Source organism: Urtica dioica, chromosome 8 (assembly GCF_054948205.1).
Source record: "Urtica dioica subsp. dioica isolate 48M chromosome 8, U.dioica_male_clone48M_v1_H2, whole genome shotgun sequence".
NCBI classification, from domain to species: Eukaryota; Viridiplantae; Streptophyta; class Magnoliopsida; order Rosales; family Urticaceae; genus Urtica; species Urtica dioica.
The window spans coordinates 26,478,819-26,497,125 of NC_142763.1; the positions used below are offsets into that span (position 1 = coordinate 26,478,819).

Genomic DNA, 18,307 nt, shown 5'->3' on the forward strand with positions numbered 1-18,307 from the left:
TTGGAGGAGCAAGAAGCAGTCAGTTGTATCCAGAAGTAGTGCTGAGTCTGAGCTGAGATCTTTAGCTCATGGAGTGTGTGAAGGAATCTGGCTAAAGAAGCTGCTCGAGGACTTGAAGATCAAGATAGATGGTCTAGTGAAGATATTGTGTGACAACAAGTCAGCAATAAGTATGGCTAAAGACCCTGTCCAACATGACAAGACAAAACATGTTGAAATTGATCGCCATTTTCTGAGTGAGAAGATTGAAGAGATGTGATCTCCATGCTATATGTAACTTCTGCAGATCAAGCTGCTGACATATTTACCAAGCCATTGTCACGTCAACTCTTCACCAACAATTGTTCCAAGCTCGCCTTAATTGACATCCACCAGCGAGCTTGAGGGGGAGTGTAGAATTCCGGGGATTAGGAGTTGACGTGTTGGTCAAGCTTCCTTGTTTTTAGGAGTTGTTAGCCGAGTTAGCTTAGGAAATAAGTTACAACCGGATCCTAGTTTATAGCTGCTAAGGTTGTTAGTTCAGCTATTTTTACTCTTCTAATTCATGTATTTAAGCACAAGTAATTCATGAGAATGATCATCGAGTTTCCCTCACAAACACTAGCCCTTTCTTCAGTAAGTATTTTAAAGAGTTTTACAGTTTCTAGCTAATTTGTTTACAAATGTCAAACGTATCAATATGATAATTTTTAAAGTCTCGGACTGTTATATAGCTAGCTTCCATTATTGTATTTTTCTTTAGGAGAAGACAGTGAGAGATCAGAACAACATGCTTGAAAAACAGGTTTAATGTTTTGAAAAACAAGTATAATTATTAATATGATCATATAATGTATCAACATGCTTGTTAACCGGTATTTTAATTTATGTATCTCAGATTACAAATTAGATTTTTTAACTGTGGTAAAAACATATACTATATAGACAATCAAAATTAAAGGTAACACTTAAATGTAGAAAGAGAGACTGATGGAGGAAATTTTGTACTGAAAGTTTATAATTTTGTGGTATTATGTATACTATAATAAAAAAAACTATTCTTTTGGATTAATTAACAATAGATCAAGGAAAAGGAGAAAAACGTTGAGCAGATGCAATGGGAGACACAAACCCATGTGACAAATTCCTCCTTTATGATTCCTCCGACTCCAATTAATTCCTGCTTGAATATGGGGTAAGTAAATATATATATATATATATATATATGTATATATATATATACCACACACGCACACACATATCATCCTTACCCTGAAATATCTTATATAAGTTGCTCTAGCTAAAATTCCAAATAACTTGTAATTATATCAAACTTGTCAAATGGCGTATCATTTGTATATTTAGAAATGTATGGTAATAATTGAATATATAACTAGTCACCTAAGAGTTGTTGGCCAGTGCTAATGTTATGCCTTAGTAAAAAAATGTTGGCGTTAAGTTCAAGTCCCTAGAAAGTAACCATTTAGCAGTTGTCAAGTTTACCAAAGGTTGTGAGGCATGAACGAGACCTATATGGCTAAACTAAGCCCTATTTTTAAAGTATATATTACAGCTAGTCAAAGACAATTTTTTGTTGAATAATATTAATGATATTCTTTTTTTTTAGTTGAATATTAATGATATTCAGTAGTATATAATCATTTAATAAGATATTGTATTGTAGACAAAATGACAACACTTTGGCATCTGCCTATTACTCTTTTCGAAACTTGACAATTTACCCTATACATGGTAATAGTATATAGCACTTACACTTTTATTGTTTTTATAAATGTACTAGGGAAAACTTCATAACGTTTATTTAAATACTGTAATTATTATTTATTGCTCATTTACTAACTACATAATTCCAAGTTATATGATAATAATATTTTTATAAAATTTATTATTTTTTTTATTTTTAAATCTATGTCAGACCTTTTGGAGGGGCTATATCATTATTTTTAATGATACTATTACTATTATTACAATTTGTTGCAGCCGAATGTACAATAGCAACGACGAAACCCCAGAGGCTGAAAGGAGAAGCGATCTAGACCTAATCCTCGAACCACTCTATTCGTGCCACCTTGGATGCTTTGCAGGTTCAAATATGTAATATAAAAATCAAAGAGTTTCTGTTCAAGTCTATATATATATATATATATATATATATCGCTGAGTGTGATTTTTTTGGTTTTGTTTTTGGGAAAATGTTGGAGTCCTATATTGGCCTGCCATTCTTCTATGTCTAGTTAATGTAATAAAACTAAGTAAAGAACCTTTATATGCCATGTGATGATGACATGAGAGATACATTAAAAAGAACTCATGCTATGAAATTATGAGTTTCGTAACTTTTTTTTATTTGTTATATGGTCAAGAATAGCATGAATGTAATGTTATTTGTTTTTTTTTTCTTTCTTGTTTATTCAATCATAGATACGCATTAGTTTAAGGTAAATATATTTTAAAATTTGATCTTCAAAAAACCATGTCAATGTAGTTTAGAATTTAGGCAGGCCCGCCCAGTAGAGATGAAAGAATAATTTTCAATAATGAATATATAGATATTCCTGAGCTAGGTTTAGTGTTTTTGTGTGTGTGTGTGTGTGTGTGTGTGTGTGTGTGTGTGTGTGTGTGTGTGTGTGTTGAAAACTTGTATGCTGTAGATATTGAAACATATGAGTGGGTCTTATATACAATCTACTCGTTGTAAACACAAGGACATCCATATTTAAGTATATGTATAGTATAGCTATAGGCTATAGCCAATCTGTGTGAAACCCGAAAATAGTCATTAATAATTTTATATACATGAAAATGTTGTTGTACATCTCATTTAATGAAAAAAAAATGTTCTTCAAAAAAAAAAAAAATGGCTTTAGGTATATAAATATTCCTATATAATCTTAAACTTGGTGATCTGTTCCACCCCAATATATATATATAACAAAAACAAAACAACCTTAAATTATTTTTGCCGTTTTGTAGAGGGGCTAGTGTAGCCTAACTTGTCCTGAGAGACTCGTTTGTATATTTTAGCTAAGTTTTCTGACGGACTCGAGATGTTGTGTATATTTTGGGCCTTAATTATCATTAAGCTTATTAATCTCTAAGCCTACAAATAAAGCCGTCGGCCAAGCTGACTCTAAGATTATTTTAGCCTTAAAAGCGAATTTATTTAGACCTACTTAATGTGATCGGGCTTAAAATATATTTATGTTTGAAACCTAAACGTTTGTTTGACCTCCTTAAAGCTGGTCAAGTGAACTTTATGAGATGTTGTGCGACCCTATTTTTTATAGGAAAAATTATATAAAATAGCCATATAAAATTATAATGATTAGCAAAATAATCAAAATTTCAACTTTTCAGTAAAGTAGCTAAATTTATATTTTCAAATTTTTTTTTTACAATAAAGATTAAAAAATTTTACGATTATTATAAACAATTTATCACTTTCAAAAAAATTATTGCACATTTTGGCTATTTCACTAAATTAAGATAAAATTTGGCTATTTTGCAAATTTATAACTTTAAATTGGCTATTTAGCTACATCACCCTATTTAATATTATTGATACCACTCAAAAATTAGAAAAAATAATTCATATTATTAAAAATGGTATGAGATTTTTGTCTCGATACCATTTAAGAGGTGAGACGGGGTTGAGATCCTCATTGAGTCATATTCAATGCCGTTTCATTGTATTTTTAAGTTGTATTTGTATATTTTTTTTTACTTATTTAAGTTAATTTGAAATGAAGTAATTAATAATAAAGTGAAAGAAAATTAAAATATGAGACTCTTGCAACCATAAATATCTATTGTTATCCATGTGTCTCAAGCACTTGAAATGGTTCGTTGGGCCCTCGGAAAGTCTCCGGGTCAGCCCAGATAAACCACACGGCACAGAGGGATCGTCGGGCCTCCGAACAGCCGGTGACCGTCCAGGCGCCAACCCCTCGGCCTTTGGGATGACCGGCCGTGCCGACCTATGTTGGGTAGTGTTGTGATGGATTTTTCCTCACCCGAAAAAACATTAAGGCCCAACCCAAAAATAAAGAAAGCACGGCGAGTACAGCCCAAGGAACAAGGTGGGAAGACACGTGGCCAAGTTCGCTCACGTCACGTGTCCATAAGTGTTGAACCAAAAAATGGCTTAACATTTCGGCGCTAGAAGGAGGGGATCCCGAGAACAACCACGTACGGGCTCTCCATCAGCAAAAACATTCATTTCTTAGGTACCAAGAACTCCCGCTACATCAAGAAGTCAACATGTCGAACCGCGCAACCGTCTCCGAGAGTGGCGCTCCCCGGCGAACAGAGAGCGTGGCGCTCCACACGCGAGCGGCCAGGAAGCATCCCCGGCGGGCGCAGGTCCATCGACGGGCGCAGTACCGACGGCCGACCCGAGCGCCGCCAATGCGGCGAACCCCGCCGGGTCGGTATTCATCGAGCGAGACGACCGGATGGAATGCCTCGAGAACAGTCTATTCTTGCTGGCGAGTGAATTCGCAATAGACAGGGGGGAGCGGGCCATGAGGCGTCACGCCCGGGAGAGAAGCGGACGGGGGCGAGATGTCTACTCGGGGAGTCACGAAAAAGACGGTCAGGACGACGCGCCCGATCCGAGCATACAAGACATCGAACACAACCACCAAGAGGAGCGACGGACGGCCCACGAGCAGGTACCGCAGCGCTCGGAGACTCGCCGCGACGAGGGGCAAAGAGACCCACGAGCGCAGCCTCGCGCCACCTTACCCCAGGCGTCCTGCTCTGCAGCCGGAGCAGGGACCGAGTCGCGAAGGTCCGCCTTCGAACGTCTAGGATTGGGGGAGGAAGTCGCCGACAGTGGGGACGCGAGGAGGTTCTCACCGCCGCGACGCGCCAGGGCGTCTAGAGCCAAACGTGGACTTGAGGCGCCACCTCAATGCAAGATGGGAGATCCCTAGGCGCCAGCCTGCCCCGGAGACCCATGAGCCGCATGAGGTTGCTCCCCCGGCTACGACGACTCCGACGCCTCCGGCGCCGCACGCCACCCAGGCATCGAATGAGAGAGGGCGCACCACTAGGGTCGCGTCGGCCGCTACGCAGGTCAGGAACGACGAGTTGACCAACATGGTCAACGTGCTAAGGGAGGAAGTCCGAGAGCTGCGAGCGGCGCAGACAAGAACCCCCTTGGTGAGAAGCATGATCGAGGGCGTGGCTTTGCCATTCGCGGTACACGTGCTCGCTGACGACCCCCCTTTCCCATTTCGTAAAAGAGGCCTCGCCCGAACCTCTATTTCCATTTCGTAAAAGAGGCCTCGCCCGACCCCCCTTTCCCATTTCGTAAAAGAGGCCTCGCCCGACCCCCCTTTCCCATTTCATAAAAGAGGCATCGCCCGACCCCCCTTTCCCATTTCGTAAAAGAGGCCTCGCCCGAACCCCTAATTCCATCTCGTAAAGGGGGCCTCGCCCGAACCCCCTATTTCCATTTCGTAAAAGGGTCCTCGCCCGAACCCCCTCATTCCCATTTTCATAAAGTGCGCCTCGCCCGACCCCCTTTACTCCTACAGTACTCCTGCCCTAACTCTCACCACCTCACTATAAATATCCGAGACAAACACTTATCAAGGGCTTGCTTTTTCTCTCTCTAACCAGACTCTCTCAAAACCCCTATTCAACTATTTCTCTCACTAAAAACACCTTTGAGACCGAAATCAAGAACAAAGAGAATCAAAGCCACTCCACTCATATATTTTCACACAAAAACGAGGAACGATCTCCTTCCATTCTCTCTAGAGTGGGAGAGATAGGTTCACTCTCTCTCAAAACCCGAGGCTCCCGAGCCAAATTATATTCCCTCTACGATCGTGTCCAAGAGCTTGAGAAACCAATTCTCTCATTCTTCTTTCAATAAGAGGAATATCCCATTACAAATCTCACAGATTCGAAGACACGTGGCCAAGTCCTCTCACGTCACGTGTCCATAAGTGTTGAACCAAAAAATGGCTTAACATTTCGGCGCTAGAAGGAGGGGATCCCGAGAACAACCACGTATGGGCTCTCCATCAGCAAAAACATTCCTTTCTTAGGTACCAAGGAACTCCCGCTACATCAAAAAGTCAACATGTCGAACCGCCCAGCCGTCTCCGAGAGTGGCGCTCCCCGGCGAACAGAGAGTGTGGCGCTCCACACGCGAGCGCCCAGAAAGCCCCCCCGGCGGGCGCAGGTCCATCGACGGGCGCAGTACCGACGGCCGACCCGAGCGCCGCCAATGCGGCGAACCCCGCCGGGTCGGTATTCATCGAGCGAGACGACAGGATGGAACGCCTCGAGAACAGTCTATTCTTGCTGGCGAGTGAATTCGCAATAGACAGTGGGGAGCGGGCCATGAGGCGTCACGCCTGTGAGAGAAGCGGACGGGGGCGAGATGTCTACTCGGGGAGTCACGAAAAAGACGGTCAGGACAACGCGCCCTATCCGAGCATACAAGACATCGGACACAACCACCAAGAGGAGCGACGGACGGCCCACGAGCAGGTACCACAGCGCTCGGAGACTCGCCGCGACGAGGGGCAAAGAGACCCACGAGCGTAGCCTCGCGCCCCCTTACCCCAGGCGTCCTGCTCTGCAGCCGGAGCAGGGACCGAGTCGCGAAGGTCCGCCTTCGAACGTCTAGGATTGGGGGAGGAAGTCGCCGACAGTGGGGACGCGAGGAGATTCTCACTGCCGCGACGCGCCAGGTCGCCAGGGCGTGTAGAGCCAAACGTGGACTTGAGGCGCCACCTCAATGCAAGATGGGAGATCCCTAGGCGCCAGCCTGCCCCGGAGACCCATGAGCCGCATGAGGTTGCTCCCCCGGCTACGACAACTCCGACGCCTCCGGCGCTGCACGTCACCCAGGCATCGAACGAGAGAGGGCGCACCACTAGGTTCACGCCGGCCGCTACGCAGGTCAGGAACGACGAGTTGACCAACATGGTCAACGTGCTAAGGGAGGAAGTCCGAGAGCTGCGAGCGGCGCATACAAGAACCCCCTTGGTGAGAAGCATGATTGAGGGCGTGACTTTGTCATTCGCGGCACACGTACTCGCTGACTACACTGGGGGAAGCTTCCGCCCGCCCGTCATGCCGCTCTACGACGGAAGCACAGACCCTCTTTACCACATTCACCAGTACCAGACCAACATGAGGATGGCGGGACAATCCCCGTCAACAATGTGTCAGGCATTCTGCATCACCCTCACCGGTACCAAGTTCGAGTGGTTCCAAAGGCTCGGACGAGGGTCCGTGCAATCATTCGAAGACCTCCGGGAGAGGTTCCTCACTTGCTTCTCCGCCTCACTGATCCAGAGAAAGGAAAAATCATACATCCTAACGATCAAACAGTGCGGCTCCGAGACGCTCCAACACTACCTTAATCGGTTCATCGAGGAGTCCAACAAGGTGGACGATTACGAGGATGGCGACGCTGTCTACGCCTTCATTGATGGCCTACGAACCGGCGACCTTTTGACGTCGCTGGTAAAGCAGCGACCTGCTACGATGACAGAGCTCATATCACAAGCCACCCAGGATATCTCCATCGAGGAGTACTACAAGTGTCGGAGAATCCGCGAGAGGGGAAACCGGCGTAAGGACGAGGATGAGGTCGACGACGACTAGCGAAGAAAGAAGAGCCGGAGCCCCAACACCGCGGTCTCGAACGTCCGACCCCCGCCAAGACAGAGACCCCTACTAGTCGAGAAGTTCCAGAGGAACACCGACTTCACACCACTCAAAACGACACCGGATCGAATTCTGGCCTTGCACCTAGGAAATGTTCACCGAGCCCCGACCCTTGGCGAAGGACCCCTCGAAACGCAACAAGAACAAGTACTGCCATTTCCACAAAGATCACGGTCACCTCACCGCCGAATGCATCGAGCTCAGGAGGCAGATCGAAAATCACATCCAGAATGGCGAGCTGAAGGAGTTCGTGATGGCCATGGTCGTCAATCCGGACCCCCGTGCCGAGGAGGCAGGTTCCCCAAAACGACAGGCGGCAGGAACGTGGGAAAGAAGTTGTCGTGGGTGGAAGCAACAACAACGACACCCGAGGCAACGTGGCCAACGCCCCACTCAACTTGGTGACCACTATATTTGGAGGGCCAGAAACGGGGGATACCGCGCACGAGCGAAAAAACTATGCTCGGGCGGCGGCCGGAGAGGGCCTATCCCACCATATCAATCTCACCCAGAGCACTTGCCCGGCCACGCCGTTCGAAACGATCTACTTCACCGAATAGGAAGCCCGCCGGGTGATGCATCCGCACAACGACGCCATCATTGTCAAAGCGCAGATAGCAAACAATATGGTGAAGAGGATTCTCATTGACAACGGGAGCTCGGCCGACATCCTGTTCAAGACTGCCCTTGACCGGATAGACCTTGGAGAAATCCGCCCGACCCCAGTCAAGACCCCGCTCTTCGGGTTTGCAGGAGAGTGCATTTACACGGAAGGTTCCATAAGCCTCCCAATCACATTTGGACAGGAGGGGGGAGCCCAGGTCACGCGCCTGGTGGATTTCCTAATTGTGGATCGACCTTTTGCTCACAATGTCATCATAGGGCGACCGACGCTCAACAGACTCCGCGCAGTCACCTCAACATACCACCTCCTCATGAAATTCCCGACACCGAAAGGAGTAGGGGTGATGCGAGGAAGCCAAGCCGACTCCAGGGCATGCCACGTCCAGGGGTCCCGCATCAGGAAAGGCAACGCCATGGTAGGGGTCATATGTCAGGTCGGAGATGACCTCCCAGGCGAGATCAACAAGGCGCAAGAACTCGAGGACCTGGACCCACGAGAAGAAGCCGACACCAAGAAAGTAGAGGCGTCTAGCGATCTCGTGCCTGTGATACTCGACAATGCCAACCCCGAACAGGTCGTCATGATCGGAGCGCACCTGCCGGCCGAATTAAAAGACCAACTCAAAGCATTCCTCCAAGAACACAAAGACGTTTTCACATGGATGCACGCGGACATGCCGGGATCGACCCATAGATCATCTCTCATCGGCTCAACGTGCTCCTCGGAGAGAAGGGGAAAATCCAGAAGAGAAGGTCGTTCAACCCAAAAAGATACCTCGCGATCAGCGAGGAAGTGGAGAAGTTAATCACCGCCAAGTTCGTCCGCGAGGCCAAATTCCCGAGCTGGATCTCCAATGTGGTCATGGTGAAGAAGTCGAACGGAAAATGGCGAATCTGCATTGACTACACCGACATCATCCTATTGGTATATCTCTCCTATATTATAAGTACATATCGTTATTTACTGTTCATCTTATTTTGTCCAATCAAATTGATGATTCACTTTAGAATCAGGCCGGAATGGAATGGAATGGAATCAAATATATTGTTTGGTTTACTTAATTAAATAGTAATCATCATTCTATGTAATCATCATTCATCCATTTTAAGTGAATCCCCATTACTTCAGTAGGTGAGATGAATCACTCATTCCATCGGTAACAATTTAATATCCCAAAATTGCCCCACTCATATTTTTCAAACAAAACATCAGACGAAGGAAAACCAAAAAAAAAAAAAAACCTAATCCTCCGTCGCTTCGTCGCCGCCGTGACGGACTCTTGTGGAGAAACCCGAAACCCTCCTACACCCACACGTCACTTCGTCGCCGCCGTTCCTAATCCTTCAGTACAATAAGTTTATTTTGTATTTTTGTATATCTATTTCTTCCTATGAGTACAGCTTGTGTTTTTCATTCTCAGATGACCCGAGATCTACGTTTTGAGTCTTTATGTGGTAATCTCGATAACGATGGGTAAGTCATTGTGTTTTTTTTTTTCGGATATGTTTAGATTTGATCCGGTTAGGTTTCGTCTCAAAAGTTTGTTCTTGTAACTCGTATTTTCAGGTTTAGGAAGAGATACAATTTTTTTTACGCAGAGACTCTTCCTGCTGAAAAACAGGTGAATAATATTTTTAATAAAATGAAGAAGATGAGAAATGAGGGTATTTTGGTAAAATTTCATTCATTCCATTCTAAAGTTTTGGGATTAGGAAAAACAAACCAAATAGATGAAAAGTATTTAGCATTCCATTACTATTACCGTTCTTATTCCCATTCACATTCCATTCTCACTTTTATTTTCTACCAAACATGCCCTTATTTCTTCTTCTCCATTCTTCCTCACCGCCTCTCTCCCTTACCTCACCTCACCGCTGTCTTTCTCTTCCTCTCTCTCTCACCGACTCTCGGCCCTTCTCTCCTGAACAACGCCACCACCCTTTCCCCCTCTTCCTCTCCTTCGTCCTCTCTTCCTCTCTCCCGCGCGAGCGCCGACCCCGACTGCGCGCGTGCCTCTGCCGACTGCGCGACCAGCGACCGTGCGCCGCCATCTCTCCCTCTCGCCTGTTGTCTCTCTGTCCTCGCGCTCAAACGACGCTTCCGAAGAATCTCGGTCGCCCGATTCCGTTGTCTTCGTCATCGGCTTCCAGACTTTTAGGTTTGTAAATTAGGGGTTTTATAATTTTTATTTCTAAGGTTTGATATTGGCATCTGATTTGGGGAATTCCGAAATCGTGGTTGTTTGGATTTGCGTAGGCATACATAAAAGCATAGTGTTCACTATCAAAGTAATCCATGTGTCTTCTTAGTGTTGAATTGGCAAATATAGTATAGCATTTACACCACCACAACTACACCCCTTATTTATCCAATTTTCTTGATACAATTCCATAAGCAGAGCGCAACGAAATAGAGAAAAATATCGCCCAGGAAGAGAGAGAGAGAGAGAGAGGCAGCTGTAGAGGAAGACAGAGAGACAGCGAGAAAGAAAAAACGAGAACTAAGGAAGCGAGGAATTGAACACGATGAGGTGATTGAGAAGATTCTAACCGCGAAGTCGCAAAGAAAAGAGGTAGTCTCAAATTTCAGAATTATATATTTAGGGTTGTGATTTTGATTCTGAGGTTGAGTCTTGGCCAATGATTATTTTCTTTGTAGCTGTTTGGTTAATCGTAGTTGCTGATTAACTTTGTTTTCCTGGATTCGCTATTACTTCTATTTCGAATATTTTTTTATATTACTGATAAAATCAACATATTATATGTGTTTGTTGAAGAACAAAATATTAAACTGAAATTAAAAATAAAAACAACTATTACTGGATATTTGATTTAGCTGTTTTTTCATGGTTTTATAGTTTGCTGGTATCTTCGAATTTTCAAATTAAACTTTATTATTGTTTTACTGCAGAGTACTAGGTTCCTATGCGTAATATATGTGCTCAATTCAAAGAATTCAGCTTCAAATGCCAGAAATCGAAATATAAAGTGCGCCATTTGTTTTTTGATCGTATTTCAGATACTTCTATGGCCTGTTTATGCAGGGAATTGGCAAAAGATTTTTTGGTTGCTGGTACTGCCTCAGAGTCTCTTTATGGTGCCTGTGAGGCAATATTCAAGACTGACATGGTACTTTTCATAAAAAAAAAGTTTTGTTTTTCATCAGTATAAATATTACTCATGTAGCTATTAAATTTACAAACTTAATATTTCTTGCTCAACAACTTGTACTTGAAAAGCAGATGATGCGCTTGTTTTATATTGAGGTTGATAAGAAAGCTGATGTTTAATACTCAAGAGTCAAGACTAAAAAAAGCCTTATAAACTATGGTAATAAGACTTGGTGGGAGATGAAAAAAGACTGCGTTAGGGTCAAAGTAAATCCTTAAATAAGCAATTTGTTTTAATGAAGGCCATTCTCCGATTTTGACTCTTCTTCCTCTCTTTCACAGGTTTTGATTTTCTTGCTTGATTTTGCTTCTTCGCCCCCCACGGCTCATTCGCCGCGACTCGGACTCGGCCTGGAGATCGCCATCACCGGAAGCGATGGTGATAGCTGCATCGAAGTCGTCATCGGTGATGTCGATCGACAGATAGGTCAGCCTCGCGCGGCGTTGCCGGATCAAGTTCCGCCGGGAATCGGTCTTCGATATGTACACTTCTTTCGCAGTCTCTCTCGCCTCCGGCAATCTCAAGCTCGATCCTTTCCACCACCTACATCGCTCAGGATTTTCATTTCCTCAAGGCCTTCGCCCAAGCGTGAGTCTTTTTTTTGTCTTCTGATTTGTTCAGTTATTTAATATGGCTTTGATTCATGGCCTGTTACCAGCGTTGTCTGATTTGTCTGAATCAGAGGGCTTTTCCTCGTCTAAGAGTTGAAAATTTTGTATGTAAAGGGTATAGGTTAAGCCTATATTGTAATTTTTGGCATCGCTATTAACTGAATGTGTAGGTTTTGCATTTAACTTGATCCTTATAAAAGAAGTAGGGGTAGTGGATATAAGATTACCATGAAATTTTGGTTAGACGAGATATCATTCTTAAAAGAAATTATAATTTTGTCTAGGTAGATTTTATTTTTTCCGTTATTGTTAAGGTTGCCGGAAAAACAAAACCTTAGGTAATCTTTATTAGCTGGGTGTCTTGGGTTCAATTTTCTTTTTCTTTTTTTGCTTATCTATTTAGTTTACTGCTGTAGCGGACAAAGAGTTAGCTGATATGTGATTCTAAATATTAGGCTTTCATATTTGTTAGGAAATTATTTTAGATAAATATATGAATTGGACTGTTTTACTCCTTAAACTTTATATTTGTTTCTTTTAGTTTTATGCATGAACTCACAGTTTTTCTCTGTAATGCTGGATATTGAGTTTGTATGATTTTAAAATACGTATTCCTTGTGGTTAAACATATTCACTTCAAATTCAATTTGGCGTATATCTCGATCAATAGTTATTCGTGTGGATTCAAGATTAGGTTAAGAAATTGTCAGTTTCTTCCATAGATGTTGCTGATTTAGGGGATTTTTTTAGGACAAATATAGGCCCTTTTTATTTGGCGATTATCCCTCTCTCGTTGCTCTCTTATATTTTTTAATTATATTATCAGAGTTGATCATCATAGACCATTTTTATTATTATTTTGAAATCGTTGAATTTCAGTTCCAGTGCGCTAATTTTTTATGGTCTGTAAGTGGAAGCTTCATAAGCTATATTTAGTGTTAATTGTTCAGTGCTTAATTGGACATGACTTTTAAGCTAAGCTTTAAGACTGGACATGACTTATTGTTAATAAATGGCTGAACAATCTGGAGATATCAAGAGAATAGACCTGATCGCACGATGGTACTTGAAGAAACATGTGCAAGTTTTAAGAGTTCGTTCTCATGATATTTAATGGCGTGTTCATGGTTATGATTTCTTCTTCTTCTGATTGTGCGGAGTAAGTAATGGTTTGTACAAATTATGTATATGTTTACTTTGTGCAACTATATGTATGTTTAGCTTTTTCTTCTTTTTCTTTCCTTTGGTCTTAATGTGATCGAGACAGACGTTTTATGGAACATTCACGAGCCAAGTCGAGGCCATGTTAATTTAAAATTTTACAATGAAACATGATTAGCACTCTGTTTTTTTTTCTCCCTGAAATAGAAATGCCTTTTTTATGCTTCTCTTCGATAATCGTGCTCTTCTTCCAGTATGATTTCAAAGGAAACAAAGATCTGTTCGGTTCGTCAAGGCCATGGGTGAGGCTGGTATGTATGTGCATTTACGGTTCGGTCCTTATGTTTGTGCTGAGTGGAGCTATGGGTTAGTAATGTATTAAATTCTCTCACTGTTTTTCAGTTTGGGTTAATTAGAATTTAGAAGATATATCTATCGTTGTTTTGATTCAAATTATGTCAACATTGGTTTCCATGTGTAGCTGCATTTCATCCCTGAAGTCGAGCTTCGAACTGATAACGGTCCTTAGAAGGTTAGAAGGTCAGGTTCTCATATTTTTCTTCTTCCAATTGTCTTTCACTTGTTTGATTCTTTGCTATGTCTAAAACTAAGCTATACATTCTTTTTTTTTTTTTTTTTTTTTTTTTTTATCTATTTTCAGGCTGAATGAAGCGATTCACCGGTAAGATAATCAGCCTGGTGAAGCAAGAGAAGCTCTACGCTTCACAGGGCGGACCCATTATCTTTTCTCAAGTTTGATTCATTTTTTATTTAGAATTTTTTAATCATTGAGAACGAGTATGGAAACACTGCGGAGCCGTACGGGGCTTCAGGGAAATCGTACATCAGATGGTTGGCGGGTACGGCTTTGGCTATGGACACTGGAGTTCCGTGGGTCATGTGCCAGCAAGAAGACACTCCCGATCCCACTGTGAGACCGTTTTCTCCAATGAATTACATCGATCTCTACACTCTTTTTTCCTTTTTTTTATAATTATTCTAACGAGTGACTTGTTGCAGATCAACACTTGCAATGGATTTTACTGCAATCTGTACAGCCCGAACTCGTACAACAAACCCAAAATGTGGATCGAGAATTGGGTTTGATGGTACTTTTTTTTTAAATTCTTTTTTATGTAACCTAGGTCCCTGTTCGTATTTATAAGTCATTTGATGAGTTATTTTTTCCTTCTTCCAGGTTTCTTGCTTTTGGCGGATCATTGCCTTCCAGGCCTACGGAAGATGTTGCTTCCAGGTCCTAATGAATTCTAGATTTTCACAAAATACACGACCAATTAAAACAATAGCTGAGATTTTGATCTCCGGAACCCTAGAAGACTGACCTTTGCTGAGAGATTCCGGCGAGGGCTCGATGGTCTGGAGAGTGAAGGGGACGAAGGCGAGTCGTGGAAGCCAAAAGGGGTCTCGGATCTCGTCCATGACCTCGGGAACGGAGACGAACTTGTCGGCGCATCGACCTCGGGTTCGACGTCGGGGCTGGTTGACTCTTGAGGATGTTGGACCAGCAAGGTTTTGGGACTTCTTCATCCGCCATTGTTGTAGGTAAGAGATAGAGAAAGACAGAGCGCGAAGTTTTGTTAATATCTAAAATTCTGAAACCGTAATAACTGGATGAATGGTTTGTTCGTTGATTCGGTTTCGATGTCGTTTTTCGTAATCTCTTTCAATTGTTTGAAAAACGACATGTATTATCTATCCCCTTCTCCCCCACGTGCGAAGCACGTTTCCCCTCTAGTATACATATATATATATATGTTTACTTCATTTTCTTTTTATATGTTATGGATTCTCGTAAATCGAATTTCTTCTTCTCAATGTTGGAACCTCGTGGTCGTTATGTTATTCCTATAGCGAATTGTGGCTAGCTACACTGTTGTGTTGTTTATACAAAATAGCCTGCTGTGAATGCACTTTCGTAGTTGAGTCTAATGTAAGATTCATTATGCTGAAATCTACACATTTTGACTGGTTATAGGACGAACTTATGTATGGTTTTTTTTTTTTATATATATATATAAACAGTACATTAGTTTATTAAGTGGATGCACTGTTACGAATCTTCTATACGATTGCCCTGGATTAGCAGCTTGGTAAATCACGGACAATGAAAGTTATAGCTTTGTCCGTGGATTTCTAGTTCTAGGGTATTGAAATGTCATAATTGAGATTAATAGTTTGTTGCCCTGCGTTAATAAGGTCGGTTCTTTACGGTGGTCTCCGCTTAGGATTGTACGAACCCTCAAAGTACGCTTGTAATCAGGCTTTCGGATCCACCAACATCTTCGTCAAGATCGCTTCTGGTTTGTTTTCCGGTGCCATCGCAACTGCTTTGACCAACCCAATCGAGGTTTTGAAGGTCAGACGTAAATTATAATAAGCAATCTTATTTACTCATGAATGTCTTGTTTCGATTTCCTCGTTTCTCACAACTGAATGCATTCTCATCTTTTTACCAGGTTCGGTTACAGATGAGTTCGAACTCGAGCAGAGGAGGAGCGGGTGAGGAATTGAGGTGAATCGCGTCTCAGGAGGGAATGAAGGCTCTGTGGAAAGGAGTCGGGCCTGCCATGGCCAGAGCTTCTGCGCTGACGGCATCGCAGTTGGCGACATATGACGAAACCAAGCGGGTCAAGTTCTAAGCCAACGCTACTTTTCTTCACTTTGAGTATCCCAGGAAAGTAATTTCCAAATCGTTCGGTCCAATATTTAGTTGGTCACTGGAAAGAATTTCTGGTCTATTATGCATTTTTTTAAATTTTTTATTTTATTTTAATATTTGTCCCAAAACCTTTGCTTTTGCAGATTCTTGTGAGATGGGCATCACTCGAGGAAGGGTTTCATCTTCATCTTGCGTATGACATCTCAACCCACTTTCATTTTCTTCCGATGTTTTAATGTTCTCTATATTTACTGACTTTGTAGTTGGTGCTTTTTTTATAATTGTCGTTTAGAATGGTTTTAAAGATAACTGGAATAGTAATAATGATAATAATCAAGTAAAAGTTTGCGATAAAGATGGTCTCCTAGAGCATGTCAACATGATGTTGAAAAATGTGTTACTTCCAAATGTATGAAAAACAGATCATAAACTTTTAGATTCATTAAATTTCAGGCTAAAACAAATTGTTTGTGGTTAAAATATAAACTTTGTCTGGCCTAGAGAGAGAGAGAGAAGGAAAAACCAGCCTAATAAACGGACTAAAATGCTTTTTCCTTGCATTAATTCTTGTGTATTTATTTTCATAACCTAAAACTTTTTTTTATTATTAATTATTATGTTGGTGAATGTGTTTACCACTTAGCTAACTTTTTATACATTTGGGGTCATTATTTTGCTTTTGATGAAGTTCAAGTTTGGTTGCTGGTGGAATCAGCACCTTGATAACAGCTCCCATGGACATGATCAAAACCCGCCTCATGTTGCAACGAGTATCTAAAACGGTTGGCAACTACCGAAATGGATTTCATTGTGCATGTAAGGTAACCGTCAAATGTTCATTTTTTTATATTATTATTATTCTTCTTCTTCCTTTCAAGGTTTTAATTGTTGACCTACAGCAACTAGACAAAGAGCAGTGTCTGTCTCTTATACTTTTCACATTCAAATTTATGTCTGTTAAGTTGGCTTGGTGATATCGGGACCCAGATTTACTAGTCGGCAGTTTTAAAATTTAGCGAACACATTTCTTAACTCTTGAACTTGACAAAGTATGTGTGTGCATGTTTTTTTCCAGGTAGTCCGTACAGAAGGACCTAAAGCCTTTATAAAGGGTGAGTTTCCTCGGTCATGCCATGCTTCTTTTCACCTTTCATTCGTTTCAGTGTTGAGAAAATAGCATTACGTTTAACTTGGAAGTGTTATTTTCTCGGATATTTATTTGTTTCAAATCTTTTATGAGGGGCTTTGCAATTTTTGCACGGTTAGGTCCGCAAACAACAATAACTTTTATACTCTGCGAGAAGCTACGCGAGCTCGCTGGATTACGAGCGATATAGCAAGATTTCCATCGCCTCTGATATTTGGTTTCTCTCCGACACTCTGATTGATCTTATAGTATAGCGGTGAGTTTCTTCAGATCAGCATAAATTACCACCATATTCATATTTTTTTTCTTCTCTGTTTTTCAACTTCTCCAATGCTATTTGTTGGATATACTATTCCTTGGGGTCCCAATTATTTGATATTTTTATATTGAGCTTTTGCCCTAGATTCTGGCTGTCCAAAATAAATTATTTGATTATGAATCCCCTTCTACTTTTGCATTGATGATATTATTATTATTATCATGACGATGCAACTGTTTTGTTACCCCTTATAGTAAATGAAAAAAGGTTCTTATCTTTTTTCCTGATTACTTCTTCTGTGAAAGTTACCTTCGCTTTGAAAAGTGTGGGTTTGTTTATTTATTTATTAGGACTACAAAAGGGCTTGGTTGAGTTAGCTGAGCTGGAAGCTTGTTAAAGCCACGACACGTAATCAAATTTGTCACTTGGGTAAACCTAATATTTCGTTGACTTGTGTTAGGACTTGATCAAAAACTTAAAGCTTCTGATAGGCATTGCATGTTTATGAGTACGACCAGTTCTAGTCTTTGTCAGCGTACCAAAAAAACTCGTGTGTTCTAAAATCTTATCTATGCCGGGATATCTTCTCTCGATCTCAACCTCTAAAAACACTCGATCTCAACCTCTAAAAACAACGGTTAGCATTAAAAACAAGAACGTTCACACGACTCCGAAACAGCCTAACTATGTCTAACCTAGGAATGTATCCCGGTAAATTAATCCTTGTCCACGACTAACATAATCTCTTCCGAGCATTAAGCAATCCTAATATCATGAACACGGTATCTAATCGAATTCAAGCATTACACACAGAATTAAAATAAACAAACATGATAGAGCATATGAATATTAATTTGACATGAATTGTTTATGGTTTTAGACAAAGATTTCTATCCACGATTTTATGATTATAAGGTTTTGTGGCTTTCTCAATGATAACCTAATGCTAATATTTA

General features: G+C 41.8%; 1 pseudogene; it reads left to right on the forward strand.

Moving 5' to 3' along the window:
- Window positions 1–10,304: 10,304 nt before the first annotated feature.
- Window positions 10,305–17,616, forward strand: LOC149388718 (uncharacterized; annotated as a pseudogene).
- Window positions 17,617–18,307: the final 691 nt, after the last annotated feature.